This window comes from Clarias gariepinus, chromosome 20 (genome assembly GCF_024256425.1).
Source record: "Clarias gariepinus isolate MV-2021 ecotype Netherlands chromosome 20, CGAR_prim_01v2, whole genome shotgun sequence".
NCBI lineage: Eukaryota > Metazoa > Chordata > Actinopteri > Siluriformes > Clariidae > Clarias > Clarias gariepinus.
Genome location: NC_071119.1, coordinates 14,692,208 through 14,705,421, shown reverse-complemented (window position 1 = coordinate 14,705,421; position 13,214 = coordinate 14,692,208). Strand labels below are relative to the sequence as shown.

The 13,214-nt window shown below is 36.6% G+C and overlaps 1 protein-coding gene across 2 annotated transcripts in view; it reads left to right on the top strand.

Moving 5' to 3' along the window:
- The window catches only part of adgrb3 (adhesion G protein-coupled receptor B3), a 187,934-nt gene that overhangs the window by 19,930 nt on the left and 154,790 nt on the right, over window positions 1–13,214 (top strand). The gene's annotated exons all lie outside the window — the stretch shown is intronic.

The window sequence follows — 13,214 nt, the reverse complement described above, 5'->3', positions numbered from 1 at the left end:
TGTTTAGTACCATTTGGCCTTCCTGGTTCCTAATGGAAACTTTTAACATGAATTTTGCAACAGATTCAGAAGGTGTCTGAAATGGACCCTAGCTCATGTTACAAGCTTAATGTTACAAGTGTGATATTGTTTCTCCAAGATAAATTATAATCCAAGCCACTCCCAATATAAACTTAAAGAAAATACTTTTTTTTAATGAACACAACTTATGAAAAGTCACTGACTTCATGTCTCCAGGGGCAGTGATTGCCCAGTAATTCCACAAATAGCAGGGGCACCAAGGCATTTTTAAAGTTCTTCAAGGGGCATAGAGGCAACTTAGCAATTATAGGCAGGAAGGCATTTTTTTTTTTTTATCGTACTGTATCATGCAGATCATTACATGACAAGAAGAATGTGATATTCAGTACAAAGTTATCTTTTAACCATGTGACCTTGCTTATCATCTAGATTGTCAAAAATAATATGCAGTTCATTGTAGAAACTCATTGAAAAAATCAAGTTGAACATATTATTCTATTAAAGAAAAATGTGTTCTGTAAGTAAAACAGAAATAAAACTGCAAATCTGCTTTTTCTCCATCTTGTGCATAAGAGACTTACTTCTGAAGCAAGTAAATTCTTATTAATATTGGATTTTCAGACTTACTGGTATATACATTACTGTATAACACAACACTTCTCATCCGGTGTGCATTGGACGAGATTGCAAGGGGCAACATTCTGGCGTTATACCTAGTTTTGGTATACTACATATCAAAAACATTCTCCTACTGTATATTGTTATTTCTGTATTTTTCACCCAAAAAGATAAAAAGCTCGATGCATTTAAGTGCATTTAAATGTAATAATTTAACTATACTCTCCTTTTTAACATTTCCCTGCACCGCCCTGCAACTACGTACAAATGACGCATGCACACGTGAGCAAAGACTCGTGACGTGCAAATTAGGCCCTGTGCAGAGCATGTGTTTGGATAAAGTGCCAGCAGCACGTTGCGGCAGAATGAGTTTGTGCCACCCAGGAAGCTGGAACGGTTAGTGATTTTACTTGCTGATGTCCGAATTTTGATAAACTTTCTTTTGCCTTTAATTTTAAAGCAGTCGTGTAGTGTGCAATGTATGACTTTTAGGACAATAATTCAATATGCGGAATTGCAGCAGCACTTAAATTTTAAAGCAATTAAATTTCATGTTATATTAGAATTTTGGTGCATATAACATTTACAATGTATTTATTACATCAACCGATTTTCAACCGCACTAAAAATTTATGCCTGAAGCATAGAGGTAAACATACAGTAAACCAGTATAAAATGTTTATCCATCATGCAATTGTGTAATGTTTCATCAAATATTTGGCCTGCGAACTGAATTTACTACATGAAAGTATACCAGCTATGCGATACTAACCTGGGTCAGAATATTAATCATCCATTTTATTCCCATTTGATTATGATAATGAATGCTAATTTTTGCTTCAGGCTTTGCATAAGTAATCCTTTCTCACTTTTTACAATAGCAATTCTTTTGATGACTAACACAACTAACCTTGATACATCTCTTTGAATATGCTTTGATGCCTTACAAACTGGAACATAAAAGCAACATCATGCATGTTTATTGATAACATCCTTATTTCCCATTAGGTGGCACGTGTCTCTAAAATATAAATACACGCAATGACACTAAATAAAAGTAAAATACTGCTGACTTTAATTAATATGTTTTCTGTACAAGAAGGATTTGGAACAGAATATATGCTCAGGTATAGTCAAGAGCTTAAAAGGGAATGAAATGATCCATCGATCCTATGTTCCAAGTGCACTCTAACATAAGGAGAAAGTGGCAGTGTACTATATTACAGCGAGTGTGACTAATTAGATAAAGATTTTGTATAAATATGGAGTGTTAAGGAAGTCTGTGTGAGGGCATGTGACAGGCAGGCAGAGGAAGCATTTTTGTGCATGAGAAGCCCAAGTCTGCCAAAAAAGTTGGTTTATCACAGGAAATTAAATAATTCACCCTGAATGACTTCCATATCAATAGTCAGCTTTGCATTAGATTTATTTTGTGATTAAAATGCAATGGATGGATGTCTTTAGTTTAAACCTCTTTCATATAAAAGGTGGTCTATGTTGGTCTATTTTCACTCTGGCTCTTGGTTTCATACACTACAAATGATGTCATTTGACTACCTGCTGATCACTGCAATTTCAGCACCATGAGCACCATCGTACTGTAAGTGCACTATCAGTGTGCCCTGTGACACCATCTCAACTAACAACTGTTAACTTTTCATAAGAGTAATAGCATTAAACATGCTGTTTTTGAAGTGTTTAATGGTAAAGTTTTTATTTAAAGGTGATAAGTATGTATATATATATATATATATATATATATATATATATATATATATATATATATATATATATAGTGGGCATAGAAAGTATTCAAACCCCCCAAAATTTTTCACTCTTTGTTATAATGCAGACATTTGCTAAAATCATTTAAGTTCCTTTTTTCTCCAAATTAATGTACACACAGCACCTCATATTGACAGAAAAACACAGAATTGTTGCAGATTTAAAAAAAGAAAAAGAAAAACTGCAATATCACATGGGCCTAAGTATTCAGTTTGCTGTGACACTTATATATTTAACTCAGGTGCTGTCCATTTCTTCTAATTATACTTGAGATGGCTCTCCACCTTCATTATAGTCCAACTGTGTTTGATTATACTAGTTGGACGTGATTAGGAAAGCCTCACACCTGTCTATATAAGACCTTACAGCTCACAATGCATGTCAGAGCAAATGAGAATCATCAGAATCAGAAACCTTTATTGATCCCGCAGGAAATTGCTTATGTGATGACTGCCATAACACACAAAGATACAGAGGTCAAAGAAACTGCCTAAAGAGCTCAAAACAGAATTGTAGCAAGGCACAAACCTAGCCAAGGTAAAAAAAAAATTCTGCTGCACTTAAGGTTCCTAAGAGCACAGTGGCCTCCATGATCCTTAAATGGAAGACGTCTGGGACAACCAGAACCCTTCCTGAGTTATCAGGGGAAAAGAGCCTTGGTGAAAGAGGTAAAGAAGAACCCAAGGATAACTGTGGCTGAGCTCCAGAGATGCAGTCGGGAGATAAGAGAAAGTTGTAAAAAGTCATCACTGCGGCCCTCCACCAGCTGGGGTTTTATGGCAGAGTGGCCCAATGGAAGCCTCTCCTCAGTGCAAGGCACATTAAAAAGCACCCGAAGGACTCCAATATAGTGAGAAATAAGATTCTCTGGTCTGATGAGACCAAGATAGAACTTTTTGGCCTTAATTCTAAGTGGTATGTGTGGAGACAACCAGACGCTGCTCATCACCTGTCTAATACAGTCCCAACAGTGAAGCATGGTGGTGACAGCATCATGTTGTGGGGGTGTTTTTCAGCTGCAGAAAAGGACGACTGGTTGCGGTGAGGGAAAGATGAATGCAGCCCAGTACAGGGATATCCTGGATGAAAACCTCCTCCAGAGTGCTCAGGACCTCAGACTGGGCCTAAGGTTTACCTTCCAACAAGACAATGACCCTAAGCACACAGCTAAAATAATGGTGTTGCTTCACAACAACTCTGACTGTTCTTGAATGGCCCAGCCAGAGCCCTGACTTAAACTCAATTGAGCATCTCTGAAGAGACATAAAAATGGCTGTCCACCAACGTTTACGTCCAACCTGACAGAACTGGAGAGGATCTACAAGGAGAAATGGCAGAGGATCCTCAAATCCTGGATGAAAACCTGTGTGAAAAACTTGTTGCATCTTTCCCAAAAGGACTCATGGCTGTATTAGATCAAAAGGGTGCTTCTACCAAATACTGAGCAAAGGGTCTGAAAACTTAGAATTCAAGGGGGTCTGAATACCTTCCTTACCCACTGTATGTATATATATATATATATATATATATATATATATATATATCGGATCGGATGGCCTGCTGTTGTGACCCCTGGATGGTTGCAGCCAAAAGACCGACAACATATTATATATTATTATTTAGAATTTTCTAAATTTACATATTCAATTTGTAACACTATGAAACAAACTTTAGCTGACAGCAGTAATGTACACCAGTGTTGACAGAGTACATCATGCACAGGCCTCCACTAGTGAATTTTTCTGCCCTTGTTCTTTGCTTTCACTCTGATACACAACACTAGTAACCTCTTCCAGAATTGCTCCCTCCTATCCGCTGAGATCAGTAAATTGAGTTCCCCAACAGTAATAACTGAACAGGAGGGAATTTAATACTTTAACCAATACATAGAAGAAGGTGTGATGCACTAACATTTGGCTCATGGAGGCTTTTTGAGCATGCAGACTGTAATGGAATGTGACAGACAAATCAGAGCTGGAAATTGTCTGTGTGTAAAGAATCTATATAGTGCAGCTCGACAGGTGCCATGTTTTGGGTTTATTTTGATTGAAAGAACAGCGTCATTAAATTAAATTGCAGATCAGAATTGGTTGTGGCCTTGTTTGACAGTTGATTAATGTGCTAGTATTTCACATACTGTAGGATTAAATGTACATTCATGAAAAATGTGAATGTTTCACAACATTTATGACGTTGTGATTTATGATGTTTTTTAATCATTAATCAATTTAGAAACATAATATTCAATACATATTAATTGTAACTGGAGATAGAGAATAATATACATAAAAAATTTGCCTGAGCACTTAAATTTAAAATATATTGTTACCAGTTTTAGGTACTACACTAAACTACAATGTACTTGTATGAAAACAGACATCTTCATAAGTTAAATAATAAAAGTTAGTAACCAAAATAATGGAAAACGAACTGTTAAATTAAATGTACTGTGAAATCAATTTAGGGTCAAAGAACACAAAGGATTGAACATAAATAAGGCCGAGAAGGATGTTTCTGTTATTTGAGCATTTATGTTATAGGTTTCTTTAAAATCCACACAAATTTCGTTTATACTAATTGGACATACTGTTTTAACCCAAACTGCACAGTTATTAAACTAAAAATACCTTTTCTAAAACAGCAAAAAGCTATGGGGAGCATTTTCACTGTATACAGCTTAGATGTGCCATTAACCAGCATCAATCTGCAGGGCTATGGTGTTTAAACTGTTATTAATTGTCTTTATATTGAGTAAAAATGATTACCTCATACGTCTTTAAATTTAGGCTATTAAGAATTACATGGAGTAAATTTGTGATGGCAGTAACAAAGAAGCAAATTGAGTCTTACAAGATGAATAAGTTACATCTGTAGGTAAAGGATTTAATAATCTGAATAAACCTTTTACAATCTTTAAGTCATGTAATCTGTTCATTTTGTTGTCAAGTTGCTCACTTTGGCTGTTTTTTTTTTTTGGTGGAAAGAGTTATAAATACTAGGCTTGTAGCATTCTGTAAGAAAAGATTAATACATACATATACCTGCGATTTCCAAAAAAGTCAAACCCAACCCGTCTAGCACCAACAAACATGCAATGTTCAAAGTCACTTAATTTATTTGTATTTTTTTTAATTGCATTTATTTCTAATGCTCAGTTTGAACTTCAGCAGATCGTCTTGACCAAGTCTACAAGCCAAAATGCTTTCAGTTGCTGCCATGTGATTGGCTGAGTAAATATTGGCTTTAAAAAGAGCAGTTGAACAGGTGTACCTAATGATGTGGCCAGTGCGTGTAAGTCCCTAATCATCAAGCCTGGGGCAATAGTGAAAAGGGAAATGTCCAAGATACTATTTAGATGGCTATTCTATATAAGTTTTTTTCATTACTCAGGGTACTAATAAAGAGACTGCACCCATTAGAAGGGTTACAAGAGGAAGAGGAGGCTTGAGAATATAGACTGGGAAGAGTTATGTGAACCAACTGGGGAAAAACATTAACAACACGATAGACTGCATAATAGATACAGTAACATTAACGTCTGCATAGACAAACCTAGTCTGTCATGTTGGGCAATTTGTGACGCCTATTAACATAATCTGCATCTCTTTGGACTGTGAGAGGAAACACACCGAGCATAGGGAGAACATGCAAACTTCATGCACACAGGCCTATCCTTCAGAAATGTTCTAGGTGATGATTGGTGCATTAGGGATGGAGAGAAATATGAGTACAGGGCTGTCATCAACAACTGTGTGGAGTGGTGAAAAAAAGGACCATCTTCTCATCATTGTGTTCAAGACCAAGCAGATGTTGGCAAGACGGACACAGGCACCACCATCCCCAATACAATCAGGTGTCAGGATGTTGAGTAACTTGGCCTGCTTAATCTTTAAAGAAATGTTAACTTGATAAACAAGTGCCACATGATTACTTCTCTCTCGCTCTCTCAGTGTCGTATAGTCAAAATCCGTGTGCATGTGTACTGTTTACTATATATATATATATATATACATGTCAAGTGGCATCATGCCTTTTATTCCAGCACTGGGATAACATACATTCGCTGATAGTACCTTTGCCCTATTTATGGATATTAGGCATTTTTATACGCTGGGTGTTTTGTTAGAGTATTTCAGTGCTTCGTTTAGTTCTTCCAAAGCAGGAACTGCATTAGTCTTTCCATTATCACCAGAGACTCAGTGGCATTTATAGTTACCCAAGTGACATTTGCATACAATTTAAAGTCATTTTCTGCTGAGCATTTGTCTTATATGATTTCACCTATGCATGACTTCTGTGGTGCTGTCTTGTTATGTGTTTTCATTCTTAGTGTGAGTCTCCCTAAGCCCAACACACCCAGTAAAGCAAATAGACCATGGCAAGGTTGAGGCACTACATGCCCAGCTTGGTCTAGGTTAATGAAAGGTAAAAAACTGACAACAATAAATGTGTTGTAATAATATCTGGCCAGTACTGGCCATTCCGTGCATATGACAACAAACATCCATATTTTTTGCATGTATGGGGTATGAGTTAGGGTTGGTAGATGGAATGTTTAACCAACTTATCATAATTCCAAAATATACTTTTGGCAGACACCATACTCAAGGCCAATATTGTGTTAGGAAGAGTGGAATAAAGGTGCCAAATCAAGATGTGCTAAATTGGTGAACTCATACTCTAGAGGGCTACTGCTGTACTGTATACTGTAACTAGCAAAGGGTGCTTGTAGGTGCAAAAAAACTAGCCAAAATGTGGACATATTTATGCAACCGAGTTGATGTTTTTGCAACTTCAACCTGTCAGTTGTGTTTTTGCTGATGGCATATGGCACTGCTGGGATTAGAAAACATTTGAGCCCTTCTTTGTTGTTTTTGGTTTAATGGGTTGGACACTGGGGAGTCATTGCTGTCTAAAGCACAGCGTGTCTTTCCCATGGGCACCGAGAGTGTTAGTCCTCTGTGATTACAGCCATGTGTGATATCAACCTAATGACTGGATTAAACAGCTGGATTCACCTGCACGGCGTGTGGTATGGAGGATTGCTGTCTCGTTTCTACATGCAGACACACATTACTGCCTTTCTATTATTTTGAGGACCTTTAATTGACATGATTACTAATGCCCTTAATTAATGCAATGCTACCTAAATGCACCTAAAGCTAATCCAAATCCCAAGTAACCGAAAGGGAACCTTTTTGCTCTTTTTGTTTTTAAGCTGCAGTTTAAGATAGAGAGATAAAAAGACAGACACGTTCAAACACACACACACACACACACACACACACACATCCTTTTTCTCCAAATCAGTATGTACTTGGTATGCACTGAACACATTTGCTCCTCATTGTCACAGATGCCACGTAGAGACTCTCTCTCTCTCTCTGACCGCCTCTACTTTGGATTTACTGTGCAACCCATAGTTAGCACGTAAAAACCGACAAGAGGACAAACACAAGACGAAGATATACGACGATATATATATACTGTATATTTTTTAAAAGAAATTTTTAATTTATAAGTAACATTTGGGAAATGGTTCAAGTAGATAATATCAATCTTTCCTATTTCCAGTCTGTAGTGTGAAGTATGACAGACCAAAGATTGTTTTTTTTTTTTTTAGAAAGTTTATCACATTTTGCAGTTCTATGCAACTACCATTTGTTTTTAATTGTTTAAGGCCTTGTTCACACGGGCGTTAAAATAGAGCGTTTTTCTTGCGTTCGTAGCGGCCGGTGAGCGCAGATCAAGCGTAGGAGTCAATGAGAGTGTTCACACTGGCTTTGGTGACGTGTGTTTGTCCGGCTGCGCGTTTATACGGCATTAAAAAAACTTTGCATGCAGCTTTTTCTTGGCGTTCAAAACCCAACGAATGCAAGGAAACCGCTTCTAGTGCGTTTTCTTCACGTTCATTTTACGCTTCGGAGGACCGGATATATCCCATGTGACTACATGCTATACATAGGAAAATGGCAAAATTAAAAAAATTAACTGTTGAAAAAGAAATTTTCGCATTTCTTTATAAACCACAAAAAAACTTCCTTTAATCCGACGTTGTGCAGTCTGAGAGTAAACCCAGTAGCAGCGGGCTTTCATATTCAGATCTTCTTTTGGTAACTGATGATACTTGAGTAAAAAATGCAGTGTAAACAAATAAAAAGTTTTTTTTTATTAAGTTTAAATTTTGAGACGTTTTTTATATTTTATTTGCTATATATCAACAAGGGCTTGCTTATTCATTTAGGAAAGAGAATAAATACATAAATACATAAATAATACATATTACTGATCAATACCTTCACAAACTCTTGTAGCATATACTTTATAAATAAAGATTTTTAAAAGCCCACTTACACATTTAAATTTTTTGTGTCAAATAGAGCCCAGGGTCGTGGCAGCAACTGCAAACAGGAAACATTGATGGCTAACAGTATCAGACCCTGGAGGCGTGAGGCCACAGGGCTAACCACTACACCACTGTGCCTCCGGTAATAATAACCAACATGGGATACAAACAAATGTGAAATGAGACTAGACTGTGAACCCAGAAACAGCAGTCAACCATGTCAAAATGAAGTCCTAAGAACCAAACAAGTTCACAAGCATGCAAAGTCCAGAGCGGCCGCAGCCGCATGCCTTTAGAGGCAACCCTGACAGGTTTAAGCTGTGCACAAAATGTAGGAGTATACCTTAAGCAAGAAGTGCAACAAAAGAATCATCCTAAATCACCTTATTTTTACGGTATGATTCAATAGAGAGTGTAATGTACATTATAAATCATCTAGATTGCCGCTTTAAACAGTGTTGTGGCGAATATTTTATTTTTGTGTGATATGCCAAAGTCATTACTCCGTTCTGTATCAAAAGTGAATTTAATTTTAGTCTTTCTATGGATTAAAAGCATGTTTACATTTAAATAATTATCAGATCTCAAATTATAACCTTCTGGCTTTCAAGCAAGTTGTAATCCACTAATATTTGTTTGTACATTTTTCACTGGTTGTTTTATATCTCTATATATTCAGACGCAGATAGACCACACCATCTCACACATAAGATTAACTTCTCTCTGCTGGAATTTTCCTCAGCCTTTGTGTACAAAGTTAATGCATTTTCTCGGATTATACGTGTCGGCACTACACTACACTATTCTGATCCATCCTATAAATATGCCTGTATATCGTGCACCTCTATTTTCCCCTGCTGTTACAGAGTAAGAGAAGTTTTTCTTCCCTTAGAGGGTCAAATTAAAGAGCAAGCAGAGAGTGCAATGTTGAGCACTTTCTGTTAATTTAAGTCTAGTGGTAAAGGTCATAAAAGATTATACATTCACAATAGCAATGAAAAAAATAATTTCGTAAAGAGTTTTTTTTAATAGATTTTTTAAAGGTTTTACATGAATATTTATCACTGGGTAATAACTATGAACACGCAGGTAAAACTGTTTGTACTGTTGTTATTCAAAAACATGTTAAACATGATTACAGTAATTAGTTTGGGAAATTATTTCGAATGTCAAAGAAGTATTTTCTATTACATGAGGGTGATCAAAACTGTATCTTATTTTCCACTTCATAGAATTTTAAGGTTTTCCAGCAGAGCAAGTCTTTGGCTAGGTGAATTTTAAGCCATCTTTCACGGACACTACGGCGGTATCAACAAAGTGATGCTAGTCATCTCTATTAAAGTGCACAAAAATAGTGAATTCAGTACTGAACTACAGTATAAGTTTATAGTTACTATTATTAGTACTGTTGCTGTTATTGTTATTATGGCCTCTACCGGACTCAAATACAAACCCAAGAAATAAGTTATTAAAACAAAAAGGGGAGTATAAAGGATAGGCGTTTATTCTAATAAGGATCAGGAAAGTTTTTGAAATGAGATTCAGATGCGTTTATGCCTCATTTTCCAATGCCTCATTTCACTAAGAGAAAATAAAGGTTTACTTTTAGAGTCCTGCTTACTGCTGCCATTTTGCTCATGAGGCTTGAAAATGAATTGTTTAAAAAAAAAAAAAAAAAAGCATTATCGTCTGCCAAATATTGTTAAAGATCGTTTTGTATAAAGTACTGCAGGTTCTTTTTGAACATGTAATTTTCCTACAGAAAGTAAAAAGTGGTTCTGCTTCTGCTCTAACACTTTTTTTTGCTTTTTGTTAAAGAACATTAAAAAGTCTACTTTGTGTTTTCATCCCTTTAAAATGTAATGTATTTTTCCCTTACGACCTTATTAACGACAAAATATTACTGAATACATTTTGTCAAATTATCTTACATGACCTAACAATCCTTGTTGCTTTTGTTAGCAGTATAATACTAGTGACACATCATTCTTTCATTTTCTTAAGCATGCAGGTTTCTATGGCAACAGCTCTGCAGACTGAACAGAACGGAGGGTTAAAGGGGAACGAGACTGCATATTGGGAGCTGCTTTTTAATTTTTAACATTTGTCTTACTATGCAGGAAGAGCACATTAATAATTGAGATGTTTAGTACTATGGATATAACTCACTGGCAAGTGGGACAATGTGAAATTCATGGAGGGATGCAGCCATATGGCATCCCATAATTTAATTGGTTATTTTTGTATGGCAGGTGGAGAGAAAAAAAAAAGCTGTGACGAAGGCTTTGGACGAATTGCTAATAATTTTACTGCAATCATGTTAGCAGGTTGAAAATGTTGGTGACATCCTGAAACAGCCAGACGTTGTAGCCAAGCACCTCGAACATAAGTAGGCTCAGGTGCTCATCGCTCTCGACCTCATATTGGGGTTAATGCTGCAATATCTTCAACAGCAGCTCCTGTCACATTTGCTGGTGAAGTGGCAAAGTCATTGTGGTTTATCACACCACCCCTGCTGTTGGCAATATGTTACTCCATGACAGTCAACTGATATTGGCAATGGTTATAGCCTTATATTATTTCTGTGATATCTGGTATGTTTTCCCTATTGCTCCTAAAATCAGTGCCTTTAACAAGTACTGTATTCTTTTAACCATTTTTCTGGATGTTCCACTGTAGAACAGTACTGTCGTTCGCAAATGTTTTGCAGTCAGACATTTAACTGTAAAATAACTTTCATGGACCACTAAAATATGAGGATTATATAAATGCAAAGTCCAAATTTAACTCCATTTTCTTGTTTGGATAAACATATTCCAGTAAATTACAAAGTCAAACGTCATACAATGAAGTAATTAATGTCAAATATTACAAGGTGGGTTGTGTTTTTTCCCACATCCCAAAAACACACAGATAATTAAATAGTTAAAAGCTTGTCCCTAAGAGCATGTGTCTGGTCTACATCGACGAATCAGGACTGCAGCTGTCCAGGGTTCCTGGGAATTAACCTGAATCCAATGCAACCACGATACAGTGTCTGTAAAAGTGCTATACAAGGCCCCTGACAAAAATTAATCTTCAGAGCCAAATTACGTTTTAGGAGGCAACACTTTCCATTAAATAATCTGCCCAACTTTTGTAGCCATGCTGGAGCCGTGGGTACAAAGAACTTAGCTGTATTTTGCTAGCATTATCAGATGCTGATTATGACGATGATAACTTAATACTGGCTAACTCTGGTTGTGATGGATATTCCTGAACATTTTCACTGGTGGACTTAGGCTTTGCATTAAAAAGGAGGCAGGATTTCAAGGAACAAAGGTTGAGAAAAAGTCAGAGGTTTTTTATTTGGCCATTTAGATACTTAGTTAATATACTGTACCTTTAGTATTGTTAGCGAACTTCGTCTAGCTAGCCAGCTAAGCGGCGTCCTGCACCTTATTTAGCACAGCCCTGGGTGATTTTCATAAGCTTCCAAGATTAAAAATGGAAAATAGGGAATACTTAACATCATTTATAAATTTATCAGTGATCAGAAAATACTACTAAATCATGTTAGTGTAATTTCTTCTGTTGGTTTAAAATTCACGTCACCGGCGCATGCCTGGAATTACCGTGTTTAATAACAAGAGAGCTTTGCGAAAAAATGGTTTAACAGATCAATGACCTGTCTTATGTTCCCGATTGCACTTGATATTTAACGCAACCTTCCTGTACTATGACATGCACTCCTGTACTCTCATCCCGGGCAGATGCAGGAGAGAAAAGAGCATTTTTTTTGTTTGTTTGTTTTTTTGATAAGGAGAAATCCAGCAAATAAGGAACTGATCATTATAAAATTATTTTCAAGCATGCATGATTATTAATTTCTTGCCCTTGCACTACAAAGGTGAGCTCCAGTTTAATGAAAGTATTGTTCTATATATCAATAAGGCATTTTGTTTACTCCACTGACAATAATAACCTTTTCTTTCTCATCATGAACCCTAACACAGGAAGTAATTTAACCAGTCATGATGAATTAATCATGATACTCAGCATTCAGGCTCAGACAAGCATTTTGAAGGGATCGGTTGCCCTTGTCCCTGCCTTAAACATACAGAAGCCTTCAATACTGTACCTTAAAAAGGTCAAATTGCTTAAAGGGTTGGATACCAGAGTCAGACCAATGCACCAGTTAACAAATAGCAACAAAATCTTCCTAGAAAAAGGTGTTGAGGTAAAAAAAAAAAAAAATTTGCATTTGCCAGACACCCTTCACCAGAGTGACTTTTTATCTCATTGTATATCTGAGCAGTTGAGGCTTAAGGGCCTTACTCAAGGGCTCAACAGTGGCAACATGGTGCTGCTGGGGTTTGAACAAGGGACTTTCCCATCAGTATTCAAATAATGTGCCTTAATGTGCCTTAACCTCAGAGCTACCCCCTATCTTTAAAGCTGAAGA